Source organism: Petromyzon marinus, unplaced genomic scaffold (assembly GCF_048934315.1).
Source record: "Petromyzon marinus isolate PM22_M1 ecotype Great Lakes invasive population unplaced genomic scaffold, UKy_Petmar_22M1.pri1.0 PM_G_Scaffold_42, whole genome shotgun sequence".
Lineage (NCBI taxonomy): Eukaryota > Metazoa > Chordata > Hyperoartia > Petromyzontiformes > Petromyzontidae > Petromyzon > Petromyzon marinus.
This window is the reverse complement of record NW_027422994.1, coordinates 1,992,586-2,009,410: the sequence shown is the minus strand read 5'-3', so window position 1 is coordinate 2,009,410 and position 16,825 is coordinate 1,992,586. Positions and strand designations below refer to the sequence as shown.

Here is a 16,825-nt window from a genome sequence, read left to right as displayed (position 1 = left end):
TGATTGGGTGAGTGACTGAATGAGTGCGTGAGTGACTGAGTGGGTGACTGAGTGAGTGACTGAGTGAGTGGGTGTGTGACTGAGTGAGTGTGTGAGTGACTGAGTGAGTGGGTGGGTGACTGAGTGGGTGAGTGACTGAGTGGGTGATTGAGTGACTGAGTGGGTGACTGAGTGGGTGAGTGACTGAGTGGGTGGGTGACTGAGTGAGTGGGTGAGTGAGTGGGTGGGTGGGTGACTGAGTGAGTGAGTGAGTGACTAAGTGAGTGGGTGGGTGACTGAGTGAGTGGGTGAGTGACTGAATGAGTGGGAGAGTGACTGAGTGAGTGACTGAGTGAGTGGGTGAGTGACTGAGTGAGTGGGTGAGTGACTGAGTGAGTGGGTGAGTGACTGAGTGGGTGAGTGAGTGGGTGGATGGGTGAGTGGGTGGATGGGTGGGTGAGTGAGTGGGTGGATGGGTGAGTGACTGAGTGGGTGACTGGGTGAGTGACTGGGTGGGTGAGCGAGTGAGTGGGTGGGTGAGTGACTGAATGAGTGGGTGAGTGACTGAGTGAGTGGGTGGGTGACTGAGTGAGTGGGTGAGTGAGTGGGTGAGTGGGTGAGTGACTGAGTGACTGAGTGAGTGGGTGAGTGACTGAGTGAGTGACTGAGTGACTGAGTGAATGGGTGAGTGGGTGAGTGACTGAGTGAGTGGGTGAGTGACTGAGTGAGTGACTGAGTGAGTGGGTGAGTGACTGAATGAGTGGGTGAGTAACTGAGTGAGTGGGTGAATGACTGAGTGAGTGGGTGAGTGACTGAGTGAGTGGGTGACTGAGTGAGTGACTGAGTGATTGGGTGAGTGACTGAGTGCGTGAGTGACTGAGTGGGTGACTGAGTGAGTGACTGAGTGAGTGGGTGTGTGACTGAGTGAGTGTGTGAGTGACTGAGTGAGTGGGTGGGTGACTGAGTGGGTGAGTGACTGAGTGGGTGATTGAGTGACTGAGTGGGTGACTGAGTGGGTGAGTGACTGAGTGGGTGGGTGACTGAGTGAGTGGGTGAGTGGGTGGATGGGTGAGTGACTGAGTGGGTGACTGGGTGAGTGACTGGGTGGGTGAGCGAGTGAGTGGGTGGGTGAGTGACTGAATGAGTGGGTGAGTGACTGAGTGAGTGGGTGGGTGACTGAGTGAGTGGGTGAGTGAGTGGGTGAGTGGGTGAGTGACTGAGTGACTGAGTGAGTGGGTGAGTGACTGAGTGAGTGGGTGAGTGACTGAGTGACTGAGTGAATGGGTGAGTGGGTGAGTGACTGAGTGAGTGGGTGAGTGACTGAGTGACTGAGTGAATGGGTGAGTGGGTGAGTGACTGAGTGAGTGGGTGAGTGACTGAGTGAGTGACTGAGTGAGTGGGTGAGTGACTGAATGAGTGGGTGAGTAACTGAGTGAGTGGGTGAATGACTGAGTGAGTGGGTGAGTGACTGAGTGAGTGGGTGACTGAGTGAGTGACTGAGTGATTGGGTGAGTGACTGAATGAGTGCGTGAGTGACTGAGTGGGTGACTGAGTGAGTGACTGAGTGAGTGGGTGTGTGACTGAGTGAGTGTGTGAGTGACTGAGTGAGTGGGTGGGTGACTGAGTGGGTGAGTGACTGAGTGGGTGATTGAGTGACTGAGTGGGTGACTGAGTGGGTGAGTGACTGAGTGGGTGGGTGACTGAGTGAGTGGGTGAGTGAGTGGGTGGGTGGGTGAGTGAGTGACTAAGTGAGTGAGTGGGTGACTGAGTGAGTGGGTGAGTGACTGAATGAGTGGGAGAGTGACTGAGTGAGTGACTGAGTAAGTGGGTGGGTGAGTGAGTGGGTGAGTGAGTGACTGAGTGAGTGGGTGGGTGACTGAGTGAGTGGGTGAGTGACTGAATGAGTGGGTGAGTGAGTGACTGAGTGAGTGGGTGAGTGACTGAGTGAGTGGGTGGGTGGGTGACTGAGTGAGTGGGTGGGTGACTGAGTGAGTGGGTGAGTGAGTGACTGAGTGAGTGGGTGAGTGACTGAATGAGTGGGTGAGTGACTGAATGAGTGGGTGGGTGACTCAGTGGGTGAGTGACTGAGTGGGTGATTGAGTGACTGAGTGGGTGACTGAGTGGGTGGGTGACTGAGTGAGTGAGTGAGTGACTGAGTAAGTGGGTGGGTGAGTGAGTGAGTGGGTGAGTGAGTGGGTGAGTGACTGAGTGAGTGGGTGAGTGACTGAGTGAGTGGGTGAGTGAGTGAGTGACTGAGTGGGTGACTGAGTGAGTGGGTGAGTGACTGAGTGGGTGAGTGACTGAGTGGGTGACTGAGTGAGTGAGTGATTGGGTGAGTGAGTGACTGAGTGGGTGAGTGAGTGACTGAGTGGGTGAGTGGGTGACTGAGTGAGTGGGTGAGTGAGTGACTGAGTGAGGTGGGTGACTGAGTGAGTGGGTGAGTGACTGAATGGGTGACTGAGTGAGTGGGTGAGTGAGTGGGTGGGTGAGTGAGTGAGTGGGTGAGTGAGTGACTGAGTGAGTGGGTGGGTGACTGAGTGAGTGGGTGAGTGACTGAGTGACTGAGTGGGTGACTGAGTGGGTGAGTGGGTGACTAAGTGAGTGGGTGGGTGACTGAGTGAGTGGGTGAGTGACTGAGTGGGTGACTGAGTGGGTGAGTGGGTGACTGAGTGAGTGGGTGAGTGACTGAGTGAGTGGGTGGGTGACTGAGTGAGTGGGTGGGTGACTGAGTGGGTGAGTGACTGAGTGAGTGGGTGACTGAGTGGGTGACTGAGTGAGTGACTGAGTAAGTGGGTGGGTGAGTGAGTGAGTGACTGAGTGGGTGAGTGACTGAGTGAGTGGGTGAGTGACTAAGTGAGTGCGTGAGTGACTGAGTGGATGAGTGGGTGAGTGAGTGAGTGGGAGAGTGATGGGTTGTTGATTCAACGCTTAGCCGATCCCACGCGTGGACGATTCTACGGGTTATAGATTCACTCCTTGTTGATTCCACTCAGTATCGATTCCATTCGTCATAGATTCTATGATTTATAGATGCGATTTATTGAACATTTGATTGAAGAATCGATCCGCGCGTGTCTGTACTAGATATCACGGTTATTGGATGTAATTCGATTGTTGGATCGAGTCTCGCCGAATTTGATGCCGTCAGGAATCAAATCGCTTGAGGCTGCAGTCTCCATGGATACGCCGCTCGTGACGTCACCGCAAGATGGCGGCAGAGGAGCAGTGCGGTGAGTGACCTTGGGTGGTGGTGAGGGTTGTGGTGGTGAGGGTTGTGGTGGTGAGGGTTGTGGTGGTGAGGGTTGTGGTGAGTGACCTGGGGTGGTGGTGAGGGTTGTGGTGAGTGACCTGGGGTGGTGGTTAGGGTTGTGGTGGTGAGGGTTGTGGTGGTGAGGGTTGTGGTGGTGAGGGTTGTGATGAGTGACCTGGGGTGGTGGTGAGGGTTGTGGTGGTGAGGGTTGTGGTGGTGAGGGTTGTGGTGAGTGATCTGGGGTGAGGGTGGTGGTGAGGGTTGTGGTGGTGAGGGTTGTGGTGGTGAGGGTTGTGGTGTTGAGGGTTGTGGTGGTGAGGGTTGTGGTGAGTGACCCGGGGTAAGGGTGGTGGTGAGGGTGGTGGTGAGGGGTTGAGGGTGGTGGTGAGGGTGGTGGTGAGTGAGGGTGGTGGTGAGTGACCTGGGGTGAGGGTGGTGGTGGTGAGGGTGGTGGTGAGTGATCTGGGGTGAGGGTGGTGGTGAGGGTGGTGGTGAGGGGTTGAGGGTGGTGGTGAGGGTGGTGGTGAGTGACCTGGGGTGAGGGTGGTGGTGGTGAGGGTGGTGGTGAGTGACGTGGTGGTGACGACGGTGGTGTTGAGGGTGGTGGTGTTGAGGGTGGTGGTGAGGGTGGTGGTGAGGGCGGTGGTGGTGAGGGTGGTGGTGAGAGTGGTGGTGGTGAGTGTGGTGGTGAGTGTGGTGCGGGTGGTGAGAGAGGGTGGTGGTAAGTGTGGTGAGGGTGGTGAGTGAGGGTGGTGGTGAGGGGTTGAGGGTGGTGAGTGAGGGTGGTAGTGTGAGGGTGGTGGTGAGGGTGGTGGTGGTGAGGGTGGTGGTGAGGGTGGTGAGTGAGGGTGGTGGTGAGGGGTTGAGGGTGGTGAGTGAGGGTGGTGGTGTTGAGGGTGGTGGTGTTGAGGGTGGGGGTGAGGGTGGTGTTGAGGGTGGTGGTGGTCAGGGTGGTGGTGAGTGTGGTGGTGTTGAGGGTGGTGGCGAGGGTGGTGGTGAGGGTGGTGGTGTTGAGGGTGGTGGTGAGGGTGGTGGTGAGTGTGGTGGTGAGTGTGATGGTGTTGAGGGTGGTGGTGAGGGTGGTGGTGAGGGTGGTGGTGAGTGTGGTGTTGAGGGTGGTGGTGTTGAGGGTGGTGGTGAGGGTGGTGGTGATGGCGGTGGTGGTGAGGGCGGTGGTGGTGGTGGTGAGGGTGGTGGTGAGAGTGGTGGTGGTGAGTGTGGTGGTGAGTGTGGTGAGTGTGGTGAGGGTGGTGAGAGAGGGTGGTGAGAGAGGGTGGTGAGTGAGGGTGGTGGTGGTGGTGGTGAGGGTGGTGGTGAGTGTGGTGAGGGTGGTGAGGGTGGTGGTGAGGGGTTGAGGGTGGTGAGTGAGGGTGGTAGTGGTGACGGTGGTGGTGAGGGTGGTGGTGGTGAGGGTGGTGAGGGTGGTGAGTGAGGGTGGTGGTGAGGGGTTGAGGGTGGTGAGTGAGGGTGGTGGTGTTGAGGGTGGTGATGAGGGTGGTGGTGAGGGTGGTGGTGTTGAGGGTGGTGGTGTTGAGGGTGGTGGTGAGGGTAGTGGTGAGTGTGGTGGTGAGTGTGGTGGTGTTGAGGGTGGTGGTGAGGGTGGTGGTGAGGGTGGTGGTGAGTGTGGTGGTGTTGAGGGTGGTGTTGAGGGTGGTGGTGAGGGTGGTGGTGAGTGTGGTGGTGTTGAGGGTGGTGGTGAGGGTGGTGGTGAGTGTGGTGGTGTTGAGGGTGGTGGTGAGGGTGGTGGTGTGGGTGGTGGTGAGTGTGGTGGTGTTGAGAGTGGTGGTGAGGGTGGTGGTGAGGGTGGTGGTGAGTGTGGTGGTATTGAGGGTGGTGGTGTTGAGGGTGGTGGTGAGGGTACTGGTGAGTGTGGTGGTGAGTGTGGTGGTGTTGAGGGTGGTGGTGAGGGTGGTGGTGAGTGTGGTGGTGTTGAGGGTGGTGGTGAGGGTGGTGGTGAGTGTGGTGGTGTTGAGGGTGGTGGTGAGGGTGGTGGTGAGGGTGGTGGTGAGTGTGGTGGTGTTGAGGGTGGTGGTGAGGGTGCTATTCGCTAACACCCATTAGGAAGCCACTGGAGCTTATCCCCTTTAAATCGAGAACGGCGTTTTGTGTGAAGTTCCTTGTCCCACCCCGCACCTCCAATTAGCATGGCTGGCTATGTACGGTGCGATAGAAGTTCAACATACATACAGACTCACACAGAGACCCACAGACTCACACAGAGACCCACAGACTCACACAGAGACCCACAGACTCACATAGAGACCCACAGACTCACACAGAGACCCATAGACTCACACAGAGACTCACAGACTCACTCAGAGACCTGCAGACTCACTCAGAGACAGACAGACTCACACAGAGACCCACAGACTCACACAGACCCATAGACTCACACAGAGACCCATAGACTCACACAGAGACCCATAGACTCACACAGAGACCCATAGACTCACACAGAGACCCACAGACTCACACAGAGACCCACAGACTCACACAGAGACCCACAAACACACACAGGGACCCATAGACTCACACAGAGACTCACAGACTCACACAGAGACCCACAGACTCACACAGAGACCCATACACTCACTTAGAGACCCGCAGACTCACACAGAGACCCATACACTCACACAGAGACCCATAGACTCACACAGAGACCCACAGATTCACACATAGACACATAGACTCACACAGACACATAGACTCACACAGAGACCCACAGATTCACACATAGACACATAGACTCACACAGACACATAGACTCACACAGAGACACATAGAATTACACAGAGACCCATAGACTCACACAGAGACTCACAGACTCACACAAAGACCCATAGACTCACACAGAGACCCATAGACTCACACAGAGACCCACAGACTCACACATAGACACATAGACTCACACAGAGACACATAGAATTACACAGAGACCTATAGACTCACACAGAGACCCACAGACTCATACAAAAACCCATAGACTAACACAGAGACCCATAGACTCACACAGAGACCCATAGACTCACACAGAGACCCATAGACTCACACATAGACACATAGGCTCACACAGAGAAACATAGAATTACACAGAGACCCATAGACTCACACAGAGAACCACAGACTCACACAGAGAGCCACAGACTCACACAGAGACTCACAGACTCACACAGAGACTCACAGACTCAGACAGAGATCCATAGACTCACACAGAGATACAGTACACGCAGTACACACGCAGTACACACAGTACACACAGAGTACACAGCACACACACACACACAGTACACAGTACGCACACACAGTACACACACAGTATATACACACACAGTACATACACACACAGTACATACACACAGTACACACACACACAGTACACACAGTACACACACACAGTACACACACAGTATACACACAGTACACACACAGTACACACACACAGTACACAGTACACACACACAGTACACACACAGTACACACACAGTACACACACGGTACACAGTACACACACAGTACACACACGGTACACAGTACACACACACACAGTACGCACACACAGTACACACACATAGTACACACAGTACACACACACAGTACACACACGGTACACAGTACACACAGTACACACACACAGTACACACACACAGTACACACAGTATACACAGTACACACACACAGTACACACACACAGTGCACACACACAGTACACACACGGTACACAGTACACACACACAGTACACGCACAGTATATACACACAGTACACACACACCCAGTACATACACACAGTACACACACACAGTACACACAGTACACACACACAGTACACACACAGTATACACACAGTACACACACACAGTACACACACAGTACACAGTACACACACACAATACACACACAGTACACACACATTAGTACACACACGGTACACAGTACACACACGGTACACACACGGTACACAGTACACACAGTACACACACAGTACACACACACAGTACACACACACAGTACACACACACACACTACACGCACGGTACACAGTACACACAGTACACACGGTACACAGTACACACACGCAGTACACACACACAGTACACACAGTACACACACACAGTACACACACGGTACACAGGACACAGTACACACACACAGTACACACAGTACACACACACAGTACACACACACAGTACACACAGTACACACACAGTACACGCACACAGTACACACACGCACACAGTACACACACGCACACAGTGCACACACAGAGTACACACACACAGTACACACACAGTACACACACACAGTACACACACAGTACACACACACAGTACACACACACAGTACACACACACGGTACACAGTACACACACAGTATACACACAGTACATACACACACAGTACATACACACACAGTACACACACACAGTACACACAGTACACACACACAGTACACACACAGTATACACACAGTACACACACAGTACACACACACAGTACACAGTACACACACACAGTACACACACACAGTACACACCCAGTTCACACAGTTCACACACACAGTACACACACAATACACACACATTAGTACACACACGGTACACAGTACACACACAGTACACACACACAGTACACACCCAGTTCACACACAGTTCACACACACAGTACACACACAGTACACACACACATTAGTACACACACGGTACACAGTACACACACAGTACACACACACAGTACACACAGTACACACACACACAGTACACACACACACAGTACACACAGTACACACACAGTACACACACACAGTGCACACAGTACACACACACAGTACACACACAGTACACACACACAGTACACACACACACACACAGTACACACAGTACACAGCAGCACCATGCCCATCAGTGTCTTCCAGGCCCCGCGAGTGATCTTTGCCCTGTTGACGTCACTGTCTGCCCCCCCTGTTGACGTCACTGTCTGCCCCCCCTGTTGACGTCACTGTCTGCCCCCCCCCCCCGCGTTGTCCACCGCAGTCGTTTGCTCGAGCGACGGGGCCAGCGACGTGGAGATGTTCGCGTTCAGCGAAGCGACGTGAGTGTGTGTACGTGTGTGTGTGTACGTGAGTACGTGTGTGTGTACGTGTGTGTGTGTACGTGTGTGTACGTGAGTACGTGTGTGTGTGTACGTGTGTGTGTGTGTACGTGTGTGTGTGTATGTGTGTGTGTACGTGTGTGTGTACGTGTGTGTACGTGAGTACGTGTGTGTGTGCGTGTGTACATGACTGTGTGTACGTGTGTGTGTGTGTACGTGTGTGTGCGTGTGTGTGTGTCCGTTTGTGTGTGTACGTGTGTGTGTGTACGTGTGTGTGTGTGTGTGTACGTGTGTGTGTGGTACCGGATGGGCAACTCTGTCGTGGACAGTGCTGTGGGGGGAGGTCCAATTTTGATTGGCTCCTCCCCTCATGGCATATGTGTCCAGCACAGGGGCTAAACGGGGGCTCTGGACGGGTGCGAGGGCTGGTAACCCCTCCACCTTCAATTAATTACCACTAAACCACGAGTTAAACTGAAATATGTAACTAATAAGCTTGTGCCGGAGGCCCCGGGGGGCCATGCGTCTATGACGTCTCCTGGCCAAACCCCAATTTGCGGAGCCAGGAGATTGAATATCTACCCTCGGGGCTCATCCAGAAACAACAAAAAGCCACTACGGGTGGCCACGTGGAATGTTCGAACGCTTACTGCGGAGGAGAGGCTGCCACTCCTCTGTCGGGAGCTGGACCGGTACCGCCTGGATCTGTGTGGCATTCACGAGGTCCGGTGGACCGGCTCTGGCTCCTGCCACCATGAGGGGTGGACAGTCCTCTACTCGGGGCAGCAGACTGCCAAACAACAGGGTGTGGCTCTTCTTTTGAACAAAAGAATGAAGGGGGTGTGGGAGCGTGGCGGTGAGGTGTGGGAAGCTGTAAGTCCCAGGCTACTTTGGGCTCGCCTTCCCATAAACCGGAGGCGAGGAATGGTGGTCGTGGTTACTTATGCCCCCACCGAAGATGAGTGACGGACCAGCGGATGCGAGCCCATGTCCTTGACACCAGGACCTACCGTGGAGCTGATGTGCCCTCTGATCATCGACTAGTCATCTGTAAGATGCGCCTGCCATTCTTCCACTCCGGTGGTGGGTGTACACCCAGGACCCCATTCCAACCTAAAGTGGCCTGGTCTCAGTTATCTGATGAAAGTTGCAAGCGAGAATTTCATCATCGCTTGCGGCTGGGATTGACATCGTCCCCGACTCCTGATGTCGAGGGTAAATGGGCGAGGTTTAGGACTGTGACTCATGCAGCTGTAATGGCTGCTTTGGGTATGCGGTCCAGACCTCCCCAGAGACCCTTGCTGACAGAGGAGGTGTTCAGGATGGTTGAGAAAAAGCGACAGGCCCACTGTCATCGGCTACAGAATCCCACATCAGAGAATGAGGAGGCTTACCGCAGCCTTCGCTCGAAGGTTCGGAGAGCCGTGAGGCGCTGCAAGGATGGGTGGTGGTCGCGGGTTGTTGAGGAGATGGAGTCTGCCACAGTGGCCCGTGATCACAAATCACTATTTAACTCCATCATCAAAAAAGTAATCTGCAGCACCACACCTATTACCATCATTAGGGGAAAAAACGGTGACCCAATCTCCGACCCCCAGGAACAGGTTTGCAGATTTGCTGAGCATTTCTGTGAGGTCCTGGGGGAGGGAAAATCCCTCAGCCAGGAAAACATCGTGGCACAAAGTGAGGATGACCCTGCTGAGGCTGCGGTGCCTCAAATATTGGAAGAAGTCACCCCCTGTGAGTGGCTGGCTGAGGTGCCATCTGTTGAGGAAGTACTGAAGGCGATCCGGAGTCTGAGACCAGGAAAGGCAGCGGGCAGAGATGATCTCCCAAGCGAAATGCTGAGGGAGGGCGGCGTTTGTGCACAGACTGCTCTATATGACATCATAACAACAGTCTGGACCACTGGACGGGTTCTGCAGGATTGGATGGATGCCCTGGTGGTCCCCCTTTTTAAGAAGGGGGACTGCACAGACTGTAACAACTACAGGGGCATCTCACTCCTCAGTGTGCCGGGAAAGGTCCTGGCAAGGATTATTCAGCATCGCCTTGCCAGGCACGCTGAGGAGAGGCTTGCGGAGCCCCAATGCGGTTTCAGGAAAGGGCGGTCCTGCACAGATGCCATATTTTCTGTCCGTCTGCTACAGCAGAGGTGTAGGGAATTCCAACAAGACCTACATCTCTGCTTTACTGACCTGGTCAAGGCCTATGATACCATCAGTAGGCCTGGGCTCTGGGTTGTTCTTCGTGCTTTTGGAGTACCTGACCCTCTGCTCACGATCATTAAGGACCTTCATGATGGTGAGCGGGCCCGGGTAAAACTACGTGGCCGGGAGTCAGAGCTATTCCCTGTTAACCTTGGGGTGCGACAGGGATGTCCTCTGGCTCCCACATTATTTAACATCTATTTTGACGACGTAGTTCGTGAAGCCTTCAATAGCTGTACCGGGGGAATCTCCATATGGTAAATATATAATGGGAGGCTGATCGACGCCCGGGTGCGGTCAAGGGATGGCTCCCTATTGCTCAACCACGTTATGTATGCTGATGATTTGGTAATAGCTGCACATTCGGAGGAGGAGTTGGAGACGCTGCTGCTGAGACTGGAGCATGCCACTAAGAGGTGGGGCCTTACCATCAGCCCCACCAAAACTAAGCACCTGCCTGGGTATTTTGTACCATCGGACACTCCACCCCCACAACTCCCAATCGGTGATGGGGCAGTTGTGGAGAGAGTGGAGAGTTTCCCATACCTGGGCAGTGTGCTTATGACTGGCTCCAGTTTAACAGCAGAGGTCTCACTCCGAATCAGTCGAGCGGCAATATCTTTTCATCGGTTGAGTAACGCTGTGTGGAAGCTACCTGGTCTGTCGCTCCGCACTAAGCTTCAGGTCTTCTCGGCCACGGTCATTCCCTCCCTTCTCTACGCTTGCGAAACGTGGACCCCCCTAATGGAACATCTTCGCCGGTTAGAAACATTTAGGCTGACCTGCCTACGATCCATCCTGGGTTTAACCAGACTGGATTGTGTGAGGAGCTCACAAATCCTTGAAAGATCTGGGCAGGGTCCCATCGGTGAGCTCCTCCGGCAGGCAAGGCTGCGATGGCTGGGTCATGTAGCCCGCATGCCCAGCCAACGCATGCCGAAACAGCTTTTGTTTGGCCGGATTGAGGGGGCTAAGCGGGCGCGGCACGGGCTAGAGAAGAGATGGAGTGATGTGGTACAGGAGGACGTGGAGCTGAGTGGACTTGCCGATGACTGGTACCAGCGGTGTCAAGATCGGCCTCTGTGGAGGAGGCTCGTGAAGGATGCTACTGTGCAGTTGGAGGCAGTCGCCCTCCAACAACAACGGAGGGCGGAGGAGCGACGCTCAGAACAACGAGCGGAGCGCCGGGTAGCTAAAGCACAGCAGGTTGGCACAGTAGGGGGCACAGGTGGTGCATCAGCCAGTCATCTCAGTCAGTCGACCCGTGGCACCTGGGTCTGCCCCGTGACCTCCTGCCAGCGGGCGTTCGACACTTCACGTGGCCTCAGGGTGCACATAGCCTGGCACAAGCGTCGTGGTGACGTCACCGCCACTTAGTGGCGAATGGCGGTTGTTGTATGTGTTTGTGGGTACGTGTGTGTGTGTGTGTACGTGAGTACGTGTGTGTGTATGTGAGTGTGTGTGTGTGTATGTGAGTATGTGTGTGTGTGTACGTGAGTGTATGTGTGTGTGTGTACGTGAGTGTATGTGTGTGTGTGTACGTGAGTACGTGTGTGTGTGCGATCGTTGTTGTCATCGTTGTCTACCCTGGAGGAGGAATCCGATGAGCTCTAAAGTTTCCTTGTCACTCGGTCAACCACAGTCACCCTCAGTCAACCACAGTCACCCTCAGTCAACCACGGTCACCCTCAGTCAGCTACAGTCACCCTCAGTCAACCACAGTCAACCACATTCATCCACAGTCAGCCACGGTCAGCCACGGTCAACCACGGTCAGCCACAGTCAACCACAGTCAGCCACAGTCAACAACAGTCACCCTCAGTCAACCACAGTCAGCCACGGTCAGCCACAGTCAACCACGGTCAACCACAGTCAACCACAGTCAGCCACAGTCAACCACAGTTAGCCACAGTCAGCCACAGTCAACCACAGTCAGCCACAGTCAACCACAGTTAGCCACAGTCAGCCACAGTCAACCTCGGTCAACCTCAGTCAACCTTGGTCTATCACGGTCTACCTCGGTCTACCTCGGTCAACCTCGGTCAACCTTGGTCAACCTCGGTCTACTACGGTCAACCACGGTCAACCACGGTCAACCTTGGTCAACCACGGTCAACCACGGTCAACCTCTGTCAACCACGGTCAACCTCGGTCAACCTCCGTCAACCTTGGTCAACCACGGTCAACCTCGGTCTACCACGGTCAACCACGGTCAACCACGGTCAACCTCGGTCAACCTCGGTCAACCATGGTCTATCACGGTCAACCTCGGTCAACCTCAGTCAACCTCGGTCAACCACGGTCTATCACGGTCAACCTCGGTCAACCTCGGTCAACCTCGGTCTATCACGGTCAACCTCGGTCTATCACGGTCAACCTCGGTCAACCACGGTCAACCACGGTCAACCTCGGTCAACCACGGTCAACCTCGGTCTATCACGGTCAACCTTGGTCAACCTCGGTCTATCACGGTCAACCTCGGTCTATCACGGTCAACCTCGGTCAACCTCGGTCTATCACGGTCAACCTCGGTCTATCACGGTCAACCTCGGTCAACCACGGTCAACCACGGTCTACCTCGGTCAACCACGGTCAACCTCGGTCAACCTCGGTCTATCACGGTCAACCTCGGTCTATCACGGTCAACCTCGGTCAACCTCGGTCTATCACGGTCAACCTTGGTCAACCTCGGTCTATCACGGTCAACCTCGGTCTATCACGGTCAACCTTGGTCAACCTCGGTCTATCACGGTCAACCTCGGTCTATCACGGTCAACCTCGGTCTATCACGGTCAACCTCGGTCAACCTCGGTCTATCACGGTCAACCTCGGTCTATCACGGTCAACCTTGGTCAACCTCGGTCTATCACGGTCAACCTCGGTCTATCACGGTCAACCTTGGTCAACCTCGGTCTATCACGGTCAACCTCGGTCTATCACGGTCAACCTCGGTCAACCTCGGTCTATCACGGTCAACCTTGGTCAACCTCGGTCTATCACGGTCAACCTCGGTCTATCACGGTCAACCTTGGTCAACCTCGGTCTATCACGGTCAACCTCGGTCTATCACGGTCAACCTTGGTCAACCTCGGTCTATCACGGTCAACCTCGGTCTATCACGGTCAACCTCGGTCAACCTCGGTCTATCACGGTCAACCTTGGTCAACCTCGGTCTATCACGGTCAACCTTGGTCTATCACGGTCAACCTTGGTCAACCTCGGTCTATCACGGTCAACCTCGGTCTATCACGGTCAACCTTGGTCAACCTCGGTCTATCACGGTCAACCTCGGTCTATCACGGTCAACCACGGTCAACCTCGGTCTATCACGGTCAACCTTGGTCAACCTCGGTCTATCACGGTCAACCTCGGTCTATCACGGTCAACCTCGGTCAACCACGGTCAACCTCGGTCAACCTCGGTCAACCACGGTCAACCTCGGTCAACCACAGTCAACCTCGGTCTATCACGGTCTACCTCGGTCAACCTCGGTCAACCTCGGTCAACCAAAGTCAACCTCGGTTTATCACGGTCTATCACGGTCTATCACGGTCTACCTTGGTCAACCACGGTCAACCTCGGTCAACCTCGGTCAACCTCGGTCCGGCGCAACAGGGGAATTGGGGGATGCGGGTTTAATTGGGCACGGTGGTGGCTATGAGATGTTAACTACCTCGCCTGGTGTACAGGAGGTCGTGGGTTCGATCCCGACCCTCACGCCTGCTGGATATTTGGAGTTTGCGTGTGGCTAGGAGATGTTAACTACCTTGCCTGGTATACAGGAGGTCGTGGGTTCGATCCCGACCCTCACGCCTGCTGGATATTTGGAGTTTGCGTGTGGCTAGGAGATGTTAACTACCTCGCCTGGTATACAGGAGGTCGTGGGTTCGATCCCGACCCTCGCGCCTGCTGGATATTTGGAGTTTGCGTGTGGCTAGGAGATGTTAACTACCTCGCCTGGTGTACAGGAGGTCGTGGCTTCGATCGCGACCCTGACGCCTGCTGCTGTATATTTGGAGTCTGCTCTCTCCCCGTGTTCACTGTGCGGATTTTCCTCCGGGTCCTCCGGTTTTTCCCCCAACGCATTTCGAATCAACACCATCACGCGTTCAACAGTATTCGGCTGCTGTAAGTGTCCACGCGATAACCACCCGCTTAGTTTTAATCCGTGGCCAGGGCGCCTCTGAATGAGAGCTAATGGCACAGTGGGCCTCACCCGGTCAAATAAAGGCAATGACAGTGAACACCTCGGATGGCGAGCTATGATCCGTTCCGGAAACGTGTTCGTCACCCAAGGCAATCGCGCATCCAAGCCCCCGCACATCGGCTGTGATCACGTGACGCTCGGCGGTGCAACGCGTCTACACGTCCACTACTCGTATCGCTAAGACCCTCGCTCGTGTATCAAATTAATATTTATTTAAAGATGTTGCTGCTCTCGCGAAACACTCACAGAGCAAGCCACTCGCAGCTCACAAAGGTTTTTACCTTGCAGTTACTTTGGTTCTGCCTGCTAAGGCCACACGGGGGATCTCCGTCTTTGTGTGCGTGCCGCAGGCCGGACTCCGTGGACGCGTCCTTCGACCTGGTCATCGGCCACCTGGAGGAAATCATCATGGGTAGCGTTGCAGCGTCCCCTCCCTCCGTGTCGTTCGTCCCTCCGTCCGTGTCGTCTGCCCTTCTGTCTGTGTCGTCTGTCCATCTGTCTGTGTCGTCTGTCCATCTGTCTGTGTCGTCTGTCCATCTGTGTCGTCTGTCCCTCCCTGTGTGTCGTCTGTCCCTGTGTGTCGTCTGTCCCTCCCTCTGTGTCGTCTGTCCCTCTGTGTCTTCTATCCCTCCCTGTGTGTCGTCTGTCCCTGTGTGTCGTCTGTCCCTGTGTGTCGTCTGTCCCTCCCTGTGTGTCGTCTGTCCCTGTGTGTCGTCTGTCCCTCCCTGTGTGTCGTCTGTCGCTCCCTCTGTGTCGTCTGTCCCTCCGTCCGTTTGTCTTCAGCGGCTGTCCTGATGCTCAGCGTGGAGCGGAGGGTGGAGGAGGTTGCGGCGGTGACGGTGGTGACGGCGGTGACGGTGGTGACGGCGGTGACGGTGGTGACGCGTGGTGACGGTGGTGACGGTGGTGGTGGTGACGGTGGTGACGGTGGTGACGGTGGTGGTGGTGACGCGTGGTGACGGCGGTGACGGTGGTGGTGGTGACGGTGGTGACGGTGGTGACGGCGGTGATGCGCGGTGACGGCGGTGACGGCAGTGACGGTGGTGGTGGTGGTGACGCGCGGTGACGGTGGTGACGGTGGTGACGGTGGTGACGGTGGTGACGGCGGTGACGGTGGTGACGGTGGTGACGGTGGTGACGCGCGGTGACGGTGGTGACGGTGGTGACGCGCGGTGACGGTGGTGACGGTGGTGACGCGCGGTGACGGTGGTGACGCGCGGTGACGGTGGTGACGGTGGTGACGGTGGTGACGCGCGGTGACGGTGGTGACGGTGGTGACGGTGGTGACGGCGGTGACGGTGGTGACGGTGGTGACGGTGGTGACGCGCGGTGACGGTGGTGACGGTGGTGACGGTGGTGATGGTGGTGACGGTGGTGACGCGCGGTGACGGTGGTGACGGTGGTGACGGTGGTGACGCGCGGTGACGGTGGTGACGGCGGTGACGGTGGTGACGGTGGTGACGGTGGTGACGCGCGGTGACGGTGGTGACGGTGGTGACGGTGGTGATGGCGGTGACGGTGGTGACGGTGGTGACGGTGGTGACGGTGGTGACGCGCGGTGACGGTGGTGACGGTGGTGACGCACGGTGACGGCGGTGACGGCGTTGACGGTGGTGACTGCTGTGATGGCCGTGGTGACGCGCGGTGACGGCGGTGAAGATTATTTAGATAAATTCTCCACGCGATGATCCGCTACCTTGAGGCCATCATTTGAGTGGCCATGTGGCTGCGGCGAAAAGAGGCCCGTAGCTCGGTGGGCTTTACCTGGCCACGTCAAATGGCTTCGTGTTATTTCTGTACTTTTTGTTGTTGTTGGTGATGTGCTCACCTCTCCTGCGCTTGGAACTCCTGTCGTGTGCTTCTGTTGCATTGTCCGTTTACCGTAACGTTCTGGCCCTGCTGGACATCTGTTTTATAAAATATATATAAAGAAGAGCTTTATAGCTCATCGGATTCCTCCCGTATGAATTAATATTTCTATTCAGAGTATTTGCGGCCTCAAATGAGTACCTGCTGCGGTGTGTAAACATCGCCACTGGGGAGACAAAGGCGGCCGGGCGTGGTGCTGGCCACCCACCCCCTCGTGTACCATT

At 55.3% G+C, this 16,825-nt stretch overlaps 1 long non-coding RNA gene across 1 annotated transcript; it reads left to right on the top strand.

The window, feature by feature from the left end:
• Positions 1–3,139: 3,139 nt before the first annotated feature.
• Positions 3,140–15,144, top strand: LOC142917112 (uncharacterized). The gene is made up of 3 exons (XR_012936869.1): positions 3,140–3,209; positions 8,258–8,315; positions 15,083–15,144. It is a non-coding gene; the product is annotated as an uncharacterized LOC142917112 (long non-coding RNA).
• Positions 15,145–16,825: the final 1,681 nt, after the last annotated feature.